At 36.5% G+C, this 17,261-nt stretch overlaps 1 protein-coding gene and 1 non-coding gene across 13 annotated transcripts in view; both read left to right on the top strand.

Moving 5' to 3' along the window:
* The first annotated feature begins 583 nt into the window (after nucleotides 1-583).
* The window catches only part of NRCAM (neuronal cell adhesion molecule), a 215,444-nt gene continuing 198,766 nt past the window's right edge, over nucleotides 584-17,261 (top strand). For 8 of the 12 annotated variants that reach the window (XM_036247285.1, XM_036247284.1, XM_036247282.1 and 5 more), the window contains exon 1: nucleotides 12,919-13,039. The gene's annotated coding sequence lies outside the window, so the exon portion shown is untranslated. Of the gene's footprint in view, nucleotides 641-12,868; nucleotides 13,040-17,261 lie in introns of those variants that run through there. The other 4 variants (XM_036247286.1, XM_036247287.1, XM_036247278.1 and 1 more) reach the window with 3 other exon arrangements.
* LOC118620618 lies at nucleotides 10,912-11,081 on the top strand. Its single transcript, XR_004957514.1, has one exon. It is a non-coding gene; the product is annotated as a U1 spliceosomal RNA (small nuclear RNA).

Below are 17,261 nucleotides of genomic sequence, written 5' to 3'. Positions count from 1 at the left end.
CTATAGGGTTCCATTCATGTGTGAGGTCATTTCAAATCAAATAAATGAGAGAGAGGCATTTTCAGAATTAGTGTTCTGATTAGGATAGGTAATTGAAAATATGCTTTTGTTCCAGATATTAATCCTCATCAGTGATAACCCTTTCTGCTGCTTGTGGAAAGTAGAAAGAGGAAAAAAAAGAGTTAAGCAACAAAGAGAGACAGTGGATCATTAATAGAGGGATGTTGAATCATGCATCATCCTATGTGTGAGCAGTGATCTTTCCTAGGAATGGAATTTGAGGTATCAGAGGAGGTTGCCATCAGTTTATATCAATACCATTTCTGTGCTTCATACGGAGGAAAAATAAATAAATCTGAAAACCATGAAAGAGTATTTTTTACTCCACCACTTTGGAATTAGCTTTAAAAGGGAAGAAAAACCTTGCCCAGATCTTTGGAGATAAATAGCTAAGCATTTCCAAAATCTAAAGGATGGAAGAGAGATTAAAATAGTTAAATCTGAGATCGCCCAAGCATTCTCAAAATTACTTTTCCTTATTTGGCAGCCAGCCAGTCAGCCCCTTTTCTTCGCAGTGAAAACTCAAAAACAAAGCAAAAAAGAACTGGTGAAACAGATTCACAGGACATGAACCAGCCAGGTGAGGAAGGGAAAGTGGAAGTGTCTACTCCCTTTTCCTTTTTTTAAATGTTATCAGGAAAAAAAAAAAGCGGGGGGAGGGGGGGATCTTCTATCTGTCCTGTGAAGGAAAACACATCCATGGCAGAAACATTTATGGATTTATAGAACCAGTTGTGAGTCATGATTTGAATGACATGGTCAGTTTGAGATTTAATACAAATTCTGATATGATACCTCTGACACATGAGCCACTAACACGAAGGTTTATACATTAACACATTCCAGCTTCACAGTTTTCTTGCTATGTGACTTTAGGCCATCTGTGTATCTTCTGTAAAATGGCAGCAGTCAATGGAAATACATAAAGTCACATAAAGTCACTGAAAGAAATCCAGTGGGGAGGGTGGTTTTTGCTAGCAAGCCTTTCTTTCAAGTGTGTGTGAGTCACTCACAGGCACAAGCTGTTTGGGAGGCGGGGTCGTGCCTCCACTGTCAGGTTTCTCATCTGGAATGATCATGCCTGTCACCAGTGACAAAGCCCCATCTCAATCAGCTTTCTTTCCTGGCCAGGCCAAATCTTATCTTTCTGTCCCTCCCTCACCTTTGCTCCTCCTGTTCTTTTAATCTACGATGACCTCCCCTATTCTTCCCCGAGATGGACACTCATCTCATCATTTTCCTAATCCTCTATGGATATTTCAATACTATAAAAAGATGGCTCTGTTCAGTAGTGGGCTTCAGAAATGCCAACTATAAATACATTATATTTGGGAATATGATTGTGAATAAAAAGAATTAAAGAACTGTGTAAACTTTGCAGGCATGAATATGTACACACAAACACACACATGAAATAGAAGGTATGCAGTGAACATGGAAAGAAAAAATCTAATGGAGAGTCTTGGATAAAGAAGATACGGGAAAACAAAATTGCTTCCAATTTTTTTTTTATTCTGTTAGTCATTTCATTAGTTTTTTCTTTACTAATTAATGACATTTATTTTCCATTTTCTTTATTAATAATGAAAAAAGGAAAGAAAAGTTAGAGACGAATTATATAATAAATAGTAATAAAATAAGAGTGATTGGGAGAAATGACAAAATTTTTAAATTATTTATAAAACAGGCAGATTGAGATTGTTAAAAGTTAACATTAAGCATTTATGAATAAATCAGGTGATGCTTTGCATATATTTTAATATTTTTTCCTTGAGACTTGGTGAGGTTAGGTTACTGCTATTAGGGCCATTTACAAGTGGAGAAAATGGACTTTGAAGAGGCAAAATGACCTAAGGTTACAATTGGTAAGAGGACAGAGTCAGAGTTTGAACGCAGGACTGTCTGACTCCAAAGTTCTTAACCATTAGGTCCCTCTGTGAATTTATAGAATAAATGAGCTGAAAAGGAAATGGAAACATGGTATAATAATTGAGGAAGAAGTAAGGTTTAGGGAAAATGAAAAATAATGACATCTGAATTGGTGGAAAAGATGGAATGATTGAAAGATTATGAAAGGAAAGACAGGAGGTATAGAAGAATAAGGAGGGACAACATGGAAGAAAAGGCATACGGCCAAAAACTAATTATTCATGTCAATGAATATGTGAGCAGATGAGGATGGCTGTGTTTGAATTTATCTTATTTCTCAAATTATATATGAGTTCATATACAGAATGATATGCAGGAAAGCATAGCCATACTCAGACATTTGCTGATTGGTCTAACAGTTAATAGGGACCTACTGTGTTCAAAGCACAGTGCTTGGTATTAGAGTTAATAGAAATAGCATATAATTCAAATTGGGAAGAGACAATTACATTTTTTAAAAACTAAATCACAAAAAAATAGGTAATTCATGTGAGATAAATGCTAGATAATAAGGCCTAAGAGCAGAGAGGCAGTTCTCTGGTGACTGTGTACCTCAGGTAAATTGTCATGAGGCAAATAGATTTTATCATATTGTTGATGGAAGGGAGAGACTTAAACAAAAGGAGAGGAGTGAGGAGCACACTCCTAGGGTGATGTCTGGAAACAGTCAATAGAGGTGCAGTGCTGGAATGGGGGGGGGATAGTAGACGATGGAAGAGCCTGCGTGTGTTAAAAACTCAAAATATCAGCTTGAAGTCATAGGTAGGGGCTAGATTGTAAAGGAATTTGAATAACAGTCTAAGGACTTTACTCTATAGGCAATGGAAATCTCTTTAAATTCTGATAATACAAGCTTAATTTAGAAAGATTAATGTGTCTTTACATTTGTTGAATTGGTCAAAATATTTTAAGATAATTTTCAGTACTGCAACATGTAAAGGTGACCACATACACTGCTGGTTGCACTGAAAAGAACAATGCAACCATTTAAAATAATGTGAAATGGCACATCCATAAAGATGTTTTCACTTGCAATTATTTTAAGAAAAGTTTTTTAGAAGTTCTTTGTGTCAAAAGTGCTTGGTGTCTGGTGATAAAAATTGTGGCACAACATTATGGTAGAATATTGGGTATTCACTTGAAATTCCAATTCTTAATACTATTACCAATATAAAAATATTTATGACATAATGTTAACTTTAAAAATAAAAAATTTCAAGATTGTAACTTTGTTGAATTCACACACACACACACACACATTCAGACAAGAACTGTAAGGAAATTCTGATACACTGCAGATGGAGGATGTGAAAGAATTTCATTATTTTCTATGGTGTTGTATAAGAAAAAGAAAGATGAGTGATGAGTAGAATGAATTGTGACAGAAAATTTAAACTCAGTTAAAATAGCTGCCTTGATCTTTTAGGAAATTGTAACCTGGATTCTTTTTTTTTAAAACTATTTTATTTTTTCTGATCCCTATTGTAGAATGTATTACAGATGTCCCCCCTTTTTTGACCCCCTCCTTCCTGCTCCTGCCCCCTCCTGCCTTCCCCACACTATTGTCTGTGTTCATTGGTTATTCTTATATGCATATAAATCCTTTTGTTTATCTGTTCCCACCCCCACTTCCCTTTGAGGTTTGTGAGTCTAACAACCAATTCCTCCTTCTTAATCCCTTCACCTTTGTTGCCCACCCCTCCAACCCCCTCCCATCATGAACCAACAACAAATTCTCTGTGTCTGTTTCTGTTCTGCTTGTTCATTTTGTTTTAGAGTCAATTGTTGATAGATAATGTACTTTTTGCCATTTTGTTGTTCATATTTTTTTATCTTCTCCTTTGAGAAGACTCTTCAATATTCCATATAATACTGGTTTGGTGGTGATGAGCTCCTTTAGCTTTCTTGTCTGGAAAACTCTTTGTATGTACATTGATTGTAAATGATAGCTTTGCAGGATAGAGTAATCTTGGTTATAGGTCTTTGCCTTTCATAACAGTCTTGTTCACCACTTTGCGCTTTGACTTTCAGGGCTTCACTCTACCATGATAGAGTGAAGCCACGAAAGTCGAAGTGTAAAGTGGCAAGTGACAACTGTATAAGTAAAAAATCCTACTTTATCGCGGTAGAGTCCGGAACTGAATAACAGCGATAAACAAGGGCCAACTGTACTTTAATATTTCTTGCCACTCTCTTCTGGCCTGCAAAATTTCTTTTGAGAAATCAGCTGACAGTCTTATGGGAGCTCCCTTGTAGTTAACTAACTTCTTTTCTCTTTTGGCTTTTAAGATTCTCTCTTTGTCTGTTTCCTTCACCAAGTTAGGGAAGTTTTCTGTCATTATTTTTTCAAATAGGTTTTCAATTCCTTGCTCTCTCTCTTCTCTTTTTGGCAGCCCCATGATGTGAATATTGGTGTAGACCCTTGACGTTGTCCTCATTTTGGTGATTCTTTTTTTCTATTTGTTGTTCTGATCAGATGTTTTTTGCTTCCTTATATTTCAACTTGATGGTTTGCTTCTTGGCTTTTCCTACTCTACTATTGATTTCCTGTAAATTATGCTTTATTTCAGTTAGTGTACCCTTTGTTTCTGACTTGTCCTTTTTTATGCTCTTGGGGTCCTCACTAAGTTCCATTAGCATTCTTATAACCAGTGTCTTGAACTCTGCATCTGTTAGAGTGCTTATCTCCATTTTGTTTAGTTCTTTTCCTCAACTTTTGTTCTGTTCTTTCATTGGGGACATGTTTCTTTGTCTCCTCATTTTGACTGCCTCCCTGAGTTTGTTTCTATGTGTTAGGTAGAGTTGCTATGTCTCCTAGGCTTCATAGAGTGGCCTCAATTGTAGTAGGTGTCCTATAGCATTCAGTGGTAGAGCCTCCCTGATCACCCAGGTGAGCCCTCGAGGTGCAGCCCTCATGGACTGTTCACCCTTCTTCTGTAATTGAGTCTTGATTGCTGTTGGCACATCAATGAAAGGGTTTTACTCAGGCTGATCAGCTTCAAGGACTGGCTGTGCTCACTGACCATTGACCTCTGACTACCTTGGGGGATCAGATGTGTAGGGGCCCACCACCCAGAGCAAGACTTACTTCAGCAGGGCTCTGGTACCCACTGAGTTTGCTCATTGAGTGTGTCACTTGTGGAGGTGGTTGGGTGGTGATGCTTCAACATAGTCTGAGGGTGTCTACTGGGTGTGCTGACTCTGGGGCAAGACCAGCCACTGCCTGTGTTTTACCCAGGGCCACCAGGCATAAGCTACAGTGTGATCTTCAGATGCCTGCTTCTTATGCTGGTCTTGGAGATGCCCAGGCAAACTCAAGGTGTGAACCAAGGCCGGCTGCTTCTAGTGCCAGGCCTGGGGCCACTTAGCGACAGGTATGGGGGCTTGCTGAGGCCAGATGATGCTTATTTGAGAGAATTTAGGAAAATCTGAAGCAGGAGCCAAGACAGGCCAATCTTATCGTAAAGCCACTGGAAACATCTTGGGTGGGCCCAGAAGTTGTGTGGGGCAGGACCTCAGGGAATCATGAGTGCAGGGAAAATAGTGTAAGCCACGTTGCTGGAGTCCTAGGTATGGGGCCTCTCTGCGGGCTTCAGGGGGGAAGTGCTCACCAAAGTAACAATGGCCTCTACCAGCATGTCTACCTAGGAGAAAGCTGCCTCTCCAGCCCTCACCCCAATGCCAAACAACTCATTTCTTCCCTATGTATCTCTGGTGCCTGCTGAGCTGCCTCCCCCATGTTGGAGCCTGGAGGGAGTGGGTCCTAGTAAGTCCCTGCACAGGCCCTTTAAGAGGAACTGTCTGGGACTCCAGAAGCCTCAGCCTCCCTCAGCCTTAATTCCCACTGGTTTTTACAGCCAGAAGCTATGGGGACTTCTGTTTCTGGCAGTTGTACCCTGGGCTGTGGGGTCTGGTGTAGAATGGGAACCCCTCATTCCTCAGGGAGGACCTTCACAGCCAAGTTACCTTCCTGATTATCTGCCACACATGTGTGTGGGACCAGCCTGTCCCTGCCTCCGCCCTTTCTACCAGTCTCCATGTGGCTTCTTCTTTGATTTCCTAGTTGTAGGGCTTCATTCAGCTCAATTTCAGGTGGTTCTGAATGATAGTTGTTCTGTAGTTTAGTTCTAATTTTGATGTGGTTGTGTGATGAGGTGAGTACTGCGTTTACCTATGCTGCCATCTTGATGGGAAGTACTTAACTTGGATTCTTAAACTTCCTATTGTCTGTTTTTAGGGGTTTCTGAATTTTCTTGAGTTAGCATTCTATACTTTCAACAGATTGCTTGGACTCCTAATATAAATCTAAGGGAGCCTGATTGTTCATGTGTCCCACAAACATCCTTGTAACAATTGAGAAATGAAAGAGAATTCATTGAGAATTTTCTAAGAGGAGTTGGTAGATTTCACAATTCAGAAAAGATTTAAAAATATAGTATGTAATTATAAAGTACATTTCCAGTTTGGGTGATTTTGGTGAATGTTGTTAGAATAGAGTTGGCAAACCTCTTTCTATTTTATTTTATTATCATTATGTTTTTAATCCTCACCTGAGGATATTTGTTCATTGATTTTTTTTTTTTTTTTTTTTTTAGATAGAATGTGAAGGAGGGAGGAGGAGGAGAGAGAGACACACACATTGATTAGTTGACCCCTCACAACCCTGACTGGAGCCAGGGATCAAAGCTGCAACTGAGATACATGCCCTTGATGTGTTTGAGAACTCTTTGATCCTAGGGCTGGTCTCCAACCACTGAACCAAACCGGCCAGGGCTCTATTTTATTTTATGAATGAATTACTTCTGCATTATTCAAATAAGATTTCAGATGTCACAAGTAGACATTATAAAAAATTAACTTATTCCCAGCTAGTGTGGCTCAGTGGATTGAGCATTATCCCATGTACCAAGAGGTCCCAGTTTAATTCCTGGTCAGGCACATTCCTGGATTGGGGGCTCAGTCCCCAGTGAGGGGGTGTGCAGGAGACAACTACTCATGTATATCTCTCACATTGATATTTCTCTCTCCCTAAAAAAAAAAAAAAAAATCAATAAAAACATGAAAAATGAACATGTATTATATTCTTATACAGAGATATATTCCGGGATGATTGATTCTAGAAAATGTGTGTGTGTGTGTGTTTGTGTGTGTGTGTGTGTGTGTGTAAATGTATAATTAAGAAGAGGTAGAGAAAATTACTTTGTCATTCAAACATACTTCAGCAATGTATTGGTTCTTCAGGTCATTGATTATAAAAACTGAAACTTCCAGAAAATGGCTATAAATCTTCTTTTACATCAGTGAAGGAAATGGGAATTATTTGCTCTGGGAACCTGGACTGTATTTCTGTTAAATAATTTTTATATTATTGGAGCAAGGAAGTTCCAGGCAAGTATTTAGGTTGAATTATATGAAATTACTGATATTTTACCTTTCTTTCACCTAAAAATGGGCATTTCATGTGGTTTGATCCCTAATATGTTTTCTATTCCCTGTAACCTCTTTTTTTTACTCTCCTCATTTCTACCCCTTGTCATTATATCATTCCAAATTTCATTTATGATTATATTGTTGCTATTCTATTCTTTAATTGTCCGATAAACTTCCATGTGTATAAAGATAATTCTAAGAAGACTTTAAGTGCAATGCAACTAGACATATGTTTTAAATAAAATGCATGTTGTTTAATATATTGATACATACAGGAATTGCCATAAAGGAACTCTATATAAAGCATTGCAAAGGTATAGTGTTCAAGAAATTCTGGTTCATTTTAATACTCTTATTAAAGGTGTCCAGTATTTTGATCACTTTTATTTGAAAAACTATTTTCTTACAGAATCTTTCTTAATTATAATAATATCAGAGTTCTTTAAAATATATATACATATTAAAATAAAAATTTATATTTTAAAAACCACTCTAAATAAATAAATATATACACTTGAAATAAGGTGAGGCAGAAGGAGTGAGAGGGAGATGGGGATTGACAAAAAAAGAAGGAGCTGAGAATTAATGAATATTTTGTTGTTTTGATGGTGCACAGATTCAGAAAGAAAATAAATCTCTGCTGTTCTCTTGAAATATTTAAAAGTGTACCAAATTTTTTAACAGAGATAATTCATATTTTATTTTTAAAATATGCAATCTACCAGAAAGATATAATCATCACAAATTCCTGTGGAGTTAGCAACCATGTTTGAATTATATAAACAAAATCTGAAAGATCTGGAAACCATCGTAGTAGAGGATTTTAACATACATCTACTAGAAAAGTAACAGATCAAGTAGACAAAACTAAAAACATCAATGAATAACACATATAACCAGCTCAATTATAAAGATAAATGTAGAATTTTATAGTCAACAATGAGAGAATATAAATGCTTTTCAAACATCTAACATATGCATTTTCAGTGGAGGTGATATCAGTCTTTGAGAAGTGAAAATTAGGTCTGAGAGGTACAAAAAATATCTGAGATGTTGTAATAGTTTTTGACTCCTCTCCAAACTCAACTTAACCTTAAAAAATATCTTATTGCTAGGGAGAAATTAAATTAAATTTAAATATATTTAATTAAAACCTTATTGTTCAGTATTTTATTTTATTTCATTTCATTTCATTGTATTTCATTTTATTTTATTTATCCTCACCCGAGGACATTTTTCCATTTTTTTGTTCAGGTAGAGTGGGAAGAAGAGAGAGGAACAGAGAGAGAGAGAACCATTGATGTGAAAGGGACACATCAAGTGGCTGCCACCCGCACAACCAACCAGGGCCAGGGACAAATTGCAACTGAGGTACGCGCCCTTAGCGGGAACCGAACCTGGGTCTCTCTGGACCACAGGCCTACGCTCTAACCACTGAGCCAAACCGGCCAGGGCAGTATTTCATTTCTTACAGAGAAATTAAGCTTAACATTTTCCCAGTCTCCCTCCCTAACTCAGCATCACAATGCCTTTAGAATCTCGGCATTTTGCCTATCATTAAATAATGAAAAAACAATAGTGTGTCAGTCTTCTGTGCTATAACATTATCTGTGGGGTTCCTGGGTCTCTGAATTATATTTATAGAAACAGATGGCTCTTGTGACACTTTCATCAAATGACATGGCACTTAACAAGTCTTTACCCTATAGATCGGCATCTTTGAGAAACATGCCCATTGATGCCTGTGAGCTTGTGGATATAGCCAAGCATTGCAGGGTAAGGGAATGGAACATTGACAATTCATTTCTCCTACTCAGTTTATAGACTACTTGAGCAAACTTTTTATCTCACATTCAACCAGCTAATTGGCATCATTTTTTTTCTTCCTGTAAAGGAATTCAAAAGAAAAGCATTTATCATTTCTTCACTGAGAGTACTTAGTTGTTGTTAGGGTTAAATAATAGAAACTTTTTTGTTTCCTGAAGTATGGCTGTAATGCTATGAACTTCCCTCTCAGAACTGCTTTTGCTATGTCCCATAGATTTTGTGTTGTTGTGTGTTTCTTTGATTTCTTTCTTGATCTCATTGGTAACCCATTCATTGTTTAATCGCATGCTATTCAGCCTCAATCTGTTTGAATATTTTTTAGTGTTTTTATTGTAATTGTTTTCTAGTTTCATGCCATTGTGATCTGAGAAGATGCTTGATATTATTTCAATCTTATTGAACTTATAGAGACTTAGTCTGTGTCCTAATATGTGGTCTATCTTTGAGAATGTCCCCTGTGCACTTGAGAAAAATGTATATTCTGCAGTGTTGGGGTGAAATGTTCTATTAAAAAAATGTTGCAGAAAACTGACAGTGAATGTGAACTTGGGCAAATATAAAAGCCTTTTAACTAATGACAAAAATAAAGACCATGAAGGTATATTAATAGTTCAGGATAAAACTCTACCATTCTATAAGAATGCCTAAAAGAATCATTGCTCATTTTCTAATTCATAGGTGGTATTTGCTTTATTTTCATTTATTTAATACAAATACCCACATAGCATGTACTATGTGCCAGGCATTGTTCTAAGTGATTTACAAATATTAAGTCATTTAATCCTCCTATCAATCTTATGATGGTACTACATTGTTCTCATTATACAGATGAGAAAACTGAGGCACAGAGGTTTAATATTCTACACATGCATTATGATATTTAGAACTATAAAATTTGGATAGAAAGTACTTTTTTTAAAACTGAAAATTTCTAATTGTATTTATTTTAACAAAATCTAGATACATAATTTTAAATTTAAATGAAGAATTATATCTGTTAAAAAAGCACATCAGATATTATTATGTACTTAAATTAAAATGGGTACCAGACCGTAGAAAATCAGTTACACACCAGAAATAGATAAGGCTGTGCAGTCTGAGAGACTGCATATGGAAGACAGAGAGAAAGTACATTTTGGTGCCATACATTGCCTTACCTGGTCCCCAAAATGGAACCACCTGTTTGAGAATGATGTGTTAAGCAGGAAGATGAGTTTAAAATGAAATATCCAGAATTACATTTTCAAAGAAAGAGCTGATTTTGTGGAAGGAGTAATAGCTGTCAACTTCAACTTTTCTTAATAAAAATATATTGTGAGGTGAAAGAATTACTTTATAGGACCTTTTCTGCATGGCAGTCCCAATGGCACTGTTTTAAAGTGGGACAATGCCCATTCTTGTCATAAAATGATATTTTATTAAGGATTTTGAGAAGCCTTTTAAACCCAGTACCTGTGTTTACCAAAAAATGTTTTGCATATAACCCACTGAGTAACTACTGTTGAAAAGTCACAGGTCCCAGTGGGAGACGGAGGGAGAAGAGGGCCTGCAGGAACATCCAGCAGTCGACGGGTCTGGGCTGTAGTGAAGCAGTGTGCTGAAATAATTCTGATTAGACTGTCAGTCAGGCTGCAGAGTCAGACTGGTCTCTCCTCCATTCAGCCCTTACTGTTCAGAGCACAGTCACAGTTAAAAGCACCATTTTAACTAGTCCTTACACTGTTCTTTAAAATACAGCCTTCTCCAGATGTGCTGACCCCTACGATTTCCCCAAATGTGGGAAACTCGACTGCATAATTTGTGGTATTGGGGGACTATGTTTGTGCTCTCCCCAGTAAAAAAATATAAATAAAATAAAATACATCCTTCTTTTAAATTCCTGTATGAGCCCTTTTTATACCTGTGGGAATATCTAACTAGGAAAAGATAAGGTTATGTTAACATATTAATAGAAAAACATAGCTACATTCTGTTTTCCAGTGGGAATGTTTAAATTTGTAAAATTCACTCCAAAGAATGATTGGAAAATACCAAAAGGGATAACAAGTATAAATCATACTCTCCAGCCTGGCTTCTGTTACCAACAGTGTGTGACATATTGGTGACTTGAACAGCTGATTATTTGTAATTCCCATCAGCTGGGGCCACTAATAATACACCTACAGAGCAGCAGCTATGTGGTCAGGAGGAAACACCTTTAAAAACTTTCCCTATATTTGTTTTATCTTTAAAAAAGTAAAAAATAAATCACAAAAGTATTTTATATTTTTCAAGATTTTGTTAGCAAATTTAAAGCTAATCAGAATATAGTAAGCAGAGAAACAGCTGTACAGAGGACCCAGTCAGGATTCTCTGATGTCTCTACTTGGTTGGGTTTTAGAGGTCATGTGACTGTGGTTATTGTTGATCTCCCTGACAATGTGCTTTGAAAGAGATTGTGTTACATTTTGGTTGTGCTTTTGTGAACAAAAGCATTATTCTAAGTAGGTTTTAAGAAGTGCTGAAAAGAGCTTCAAAGAACTATATCTACTCATTGTTCATGACAATCACTATAATCAGTGGGGAACAGATTTTTAGGTTTGTTATTAGAAAGTGAATAACTGTAATTGAAAATATAGTAAATGGATACTTTTTAAACTTGAATCATAGCTGATGAATGACTTGTAAACCTGCTTCCCTTGAAGTTTTTCCAGAGAACCATAAAGCTTGAAAAATAATCATTAGAAACTCAAGCAAAAACAGGTGGTTTAAGGATTCATGGTAATGTCAACAGTTAGGTCGTATTATACATACTACATTTTAGAACACCTTCCATTACATTCTTTAGATCTTTTTGACATGAAATATAACCCTGATATATTTAGGACGCTAATGAAAATACCTGTTCACTGTTTATTATTTTTATTTGTGTACTTATGTATCAATAATATCTGACTTACAGTAATAATAATAAACAATATTTAAAAGTTTTTACAGCTTATATAGGTAAATACTAATGACAGTAGGTACTAGAGAAACATAAAAGAGGAATGAAATTGAGAAATAAATAGGGAGGAAAAAAGAGACAAATAAAAATAGTTATAATATTTATTTTTACTAAAATCTCACATTAAATTAACTGAAGCAAATAGAGTTTCTTGGTACCATGAAAGGAAAAAGGTAGAAATTATTGTTGTGAGTTATATGTATGGCAGGTAGACATGTGTGTAAAATAGGTTCTGATGCTGAAATAAACAAGCCATCTCAAGCAAACACTATGTCCTGCAATGAAAGAATATTTAAACAATGACCAGATAGGAATTCTAAAATGTTTCAATTTAATACTAGTTAAAAAAATAAATTATAGACTGCCTTACATTTCCCCCCTATAGGTGAAAATAGAGTGGTTTCTTTCTTAAAACAGTGATATCACCAAACCATAGCCTATGTGTATTTTGCTAAGTAATTTTGAGCAACTAGACATATTTTTTTTGCTTCTAAATGGATACAACGAAATGCTTAACCCCTATTGTATTGCCACAAAGCCAGACTGATCACCCTGGGAGGCCCCAGAGGTCTGAGTAGCTTTGGATTGGCTGACAGAGGACACCTGGTCAGGCCACAGCAGGTTCAGTTGCCATCGTTTTATCTGCAGAAATATGCTGGGATGGGCACTTTGTTTGAGATTTTTCTTTTGCGACTGGGAGGAAACAGGAAGCAGTAAGATAACTTCATTTGTAAGGTAATATCTGTGCAGAGGAAAGTGATGTTTGACTACTTGCTGGGACTGACTGATTTTTGTTCCCACTCTCAGGTATCGTTTTAATGATTTGTTTAAAACTGATGCCAAAATTAGAGATGTATACCAACTATAAAGCTTGCTTAAAATGTATGTTCTCTGTTCATTGATTTGGTTTTATTTAGTGTGCTGATCTGGTAAGTAGAGTTTGAATAAAAAATCAGTATTTTTCACATACCTTATTAAGCACATAAAAGAGGGATTTGGGCAAAGCAATAACAGATTTAGTTCAAGTATTTTACTATTCAAATGTAAACACAGTATAAAAAAAATAAATATTAGTAAGTTTATGTTTGCTAATAGCAATATATTGTGTCATTCTTTATTTAGATATTTGTTCCCCTAAGTTTTCTGTATTAATTTTCCTATATTCCTGAGAATTCAGTGGTAGAAAGGATGAGAAAAAGATTAAGAGCATGTTTTTTTTTTTAAATGCCGTAATTTGATTTGTTAGCTCTAGCTCATAAAATATCCTCAGAAATCACCTGTAAAATTATATTCATTGTCTCAGTTTTTTTTTATCTCATGAAAGAAAACATGGTGTGATTATACTAATGCAGCAAAGTTTTGCATCTTTGAAAACACTCCAAAAAATATCCATTATCTGACTTTTGACAGCTGGACATAGAGCAAGTGTATTGAAAGACATTGTGCTATTTTCATGAGGCAATTTTCCCTTTCTGTTCATATTTACACTGGCAATAGTAAAATAGCTTTAAAATCACCATAAAATTAACTTACATTTGTATATAGTACTTTTCAGTATGCATTATCTACTTTGATCCTCTTAACTATTTTCTGCAGAAAGGGTAGGTCTCATTATTCCCATTTTCAGGATGAGAAAAGTGAGAATCAGGAAGATTCAGTGCTGCACCCACGTTATTCAGCTTAGAACAAGCAGAGCTGAATTCAGACTCGGGCATTCAGGCCAGGGCTCTTTCCAAAACACCCAGTTGGCTCCCTGCGCTGGATGTTTGCTTTAAAGATCAGACTATTTGAACTAAGCCCTTTAATAGGAAGGCTCTGGCAACAGCTGGTGTTAGATGGATTAAAAATAAAATCAAAGTCTTTAGTTGGAAAGTGGAGTAATAAAGAGAGTGAGAGAAAGGGGAGAAAAGACACTAAAACAGCTGAGTGATGTTAAAAGAATTGTGGGCTAAGAGCAACGTGATTCATAAGTTTATGCTTTCTTTCTTTTCTCGCTGTCTAAATAAGTTTCCATCCCTCCAGTGCTTTCCTTTGTCTCTTGTTTCTTCTGAGAAATTTGCCATGCGTATTCACCACAGGCCACTGTTAGTCACAAACAGGTCTCCAGAACATATTTCCCAAGTTTAATATTACATTTCATTTCCAGAAAATAAACTATCAAATCTACAAATCTTCCCTTTATGTGATACATAGCCTTGGTCTCTTGTTTACCTGAATTACATTGAGAACAGTATTTATTTCAAGTTGAATTCACTTGCCATGTCTGCCTTCTTTTCAGTCCGAATTTTCTTACTCTTTAAATAACTATGCTCTTATGGTTTAATTCTACCACTTTGTCAACTCACTTCTCTCTGACTTTCCTGACTGTACTCTGGTTTTCATGGTTTCTTTCGTTTTTCTCAAGAAATCTCATTATGGATACTAAATTGTATTATAGCCTCGCCTTGAAATTAAATGAAAATTGAAATGCTTTCAAGCCTTGGCCCCAATTGATATACTTGTCACCATGTTGTTAGTATAAATAAAGTTTTTCAGTGTTCAAAGTGTCCTGATTATTAGGAAGTCCTTTAGCTACAGTTGTCTTTGGTACTGAGCAAATCTGTTAATCCTGTTATATGTGAGATCGTTGAGCACTGGAAAAGTAGAAGGGTAATTAGATGTATCTTTTTACATTAACTTTGTATGTCTCATAAAACAAATTGTATATGGTTATGTGTAGGTTTTTATATATATTATGTGGTTAACTAATTTTAAATAAACATTTATTTTTTTTACTATTGAGTGTTATAAAAATAATTTAAAATGGCCCACAATTTATATCATCCAGCTATCTCTGAGTGATAAAAAATTTCTAATCTAAAGATGTGGAAGTACATTCAGCTCTGAAATGATATGTAAATTGTTCCTTCTCAAGTCCTCCCTAAAGGTAAATACTGTTACCAGTCTCTTGTGTATCCTTCAGGAAATCTCTCTATGCATGTGCTAGCCAAAATTAATCTTTTAAATATAACATTTCAAGTTAACCTTATTATCCAGTCACTCTGTGGAATTAATTAATTCATTCAGTAGATATTTATTATCGTTCTCTGTGTTAGAGATTGTTCTAAGCACTAAGAATGTAGTGTGAACAAAAGCAAACAAAAATCTCTGTACTCATGAAGACAACACACAGAATAAATCAATGAAAGGTAGAGTATGTTAGATGGTGATTAGTGCTTAGGAGAAAAATAAAGCAGGGAAAGGCGCTAGGGAGTCAGGTGTAGGTTGCCGTTTTGGACAAGGCCAGCCACAGAAGGGCTCACCGAGGAGGTGACTTTGAGTAAGGCCCTGAAGCAGATGCGGGAGCAGGCAGTGCAAATACTTGAAGGAACTAGGGCTCAAGGGTTGACCTCAAGCTCAGGATAAAATATTTTTTTCTAAATGTCAAGAGGTATTTTTTTCTGGTAAGTCAGCCAAAATGAAAAAAGAGAAATAATTTATTTAAAGTAATAATCCATTAATAAATGTCATTTTATTTTAGAATGGAAATTCATATTCCTGCTTATACTTCAAAAAAATGAGACCCAGATAAAAAGTAAGAGTACTCCCAGCTACCCAGAGAAGACATCGTGGTAATGCAAGAATTCTGCTTGCACATTCTTCCTTTGCCATTGGTCCTAATGTTGCTAAGAACTTTTCTTCTAGGTTGGCTGTAAAGACTAGTATAGTTTCCTCCTTTTTGCACAGGGACCATATCCAGAATATTCTCTTTGGGTAGTAGCCCTTGCTGCTACCTTCCTAGAGAACATGGAACTATGCTCAGATGCAGCCACCTCCTTTCTGTTTGGTGAAGAGAATGTCTGCCCTCGTTTCTTGGCAATCAGGACTCAGGGCTTAGGCTTGCCTGGTACCTGGTGTCTAATTAAACGGGTCATGGCTAAAGATATTTTTTAAAGTACTAAATTTTGCACACACATAGGAGTTAAAAGGCAGTGGTTTATATGGACATAAGAGCATAGAACAACAGGAAATAGTTTGCTTCAAAAATTGTTTTTGTGCATTCCTAGTGGGATTTAATTAAATCAAACTGCAAGCAGCTTTGTAGAGGTTACTGAAAATCGAAGCTCTTGGCCTCATCTCAGTCTTCTGTACCCAATCCAGTTGCTCCTCACTTCAGAGGGAGGCTTTCACTCCACAGTCATCTATACCGTGTTGCAGTTGCCTGTTGAAGAGTGGCAGGTGTCTTTACTAACTTCAATAGAACCTTATCAAGTCATTTGTGCTTCTGGACATCAGACCCAGCATGGGGTCACTTATGCTAACTAAGACTTACAGTTTCAGCTCTCTCAGAATGGAATCATAAACCAGTCAATCAGGAATCTCTTGATCAGCAACAGTTAGGTAATCTGTCTGTTAGACCCCTGCCATCCCCTAAAAGAAAGTAACCTTCTAATAACAACCCACTTTTTCCTAGTGTAACTTCCTAGTTCCCACTCCCTTCTGCCTAAAGAAGTCTTTCATTTCACATAGCTCCCAACAGTGCCTTTGTATCGCTAGATTCAATGCTGACTGATTCAAATAGATTTTTCCTCAAAGAAACTCTTTAAACTTTTGTAATATGCCTTAGTTTATCTTTTAAAAGTAGTATACTTGCTGGTTTGAGTACATCCAAATGTGGCATGTTTTGATCCTTTCTAAGATGTTCTGATTGGAGAGAAAGTATTATTATTGACAAGGAGAGAATGGAAGGGAAAGCTTTAAAGAAAAAATACTTTCTGCCCTGGCCAGTTTGGCTCAGCGGTTAGAGCATTGGCCTGCAGTCCAGAGAGACCCGGGTTCGGTTCCCGCTAAGGGCACGTACCTCGGTTGCAGTTTGTCCCCGGCCCTGGTCGGTCGTGCGGGTGGCAGCCACTCAATGTGTCCCTTTCAGGTCGATGTTTCTCTCTCTCTCTCTCTTCCTCTCTCTCCCTCCCACTCTATCTGTACAAAGAATGGAAAAAATGTCCTCGGGTGAGGATAAAAAAAAAAAAGAAAGAAAAAATACTTTCTT

Source organism: Molossus molossus, unplaced genomic scaffold (genome assembly GCF_014108415.1).
Source record: "Molossus molossus isolate mMolMol1 unplaced genomic scaffold, mMolMol1.p scaffold_m16_p_7, whole genome shotgun sequence".
Taxonomy (NCBI): Eukaryota; Metazoa; Chordata; class Mammalia; order Chiroptera; family Molossidae; genus Molossus; species Molossus molossus.
The sequence above is the reverse complement of the archived record's forward strand: the minus strand, read 5'-3'. Positions and strand labels throughout refer to the sequence as shown.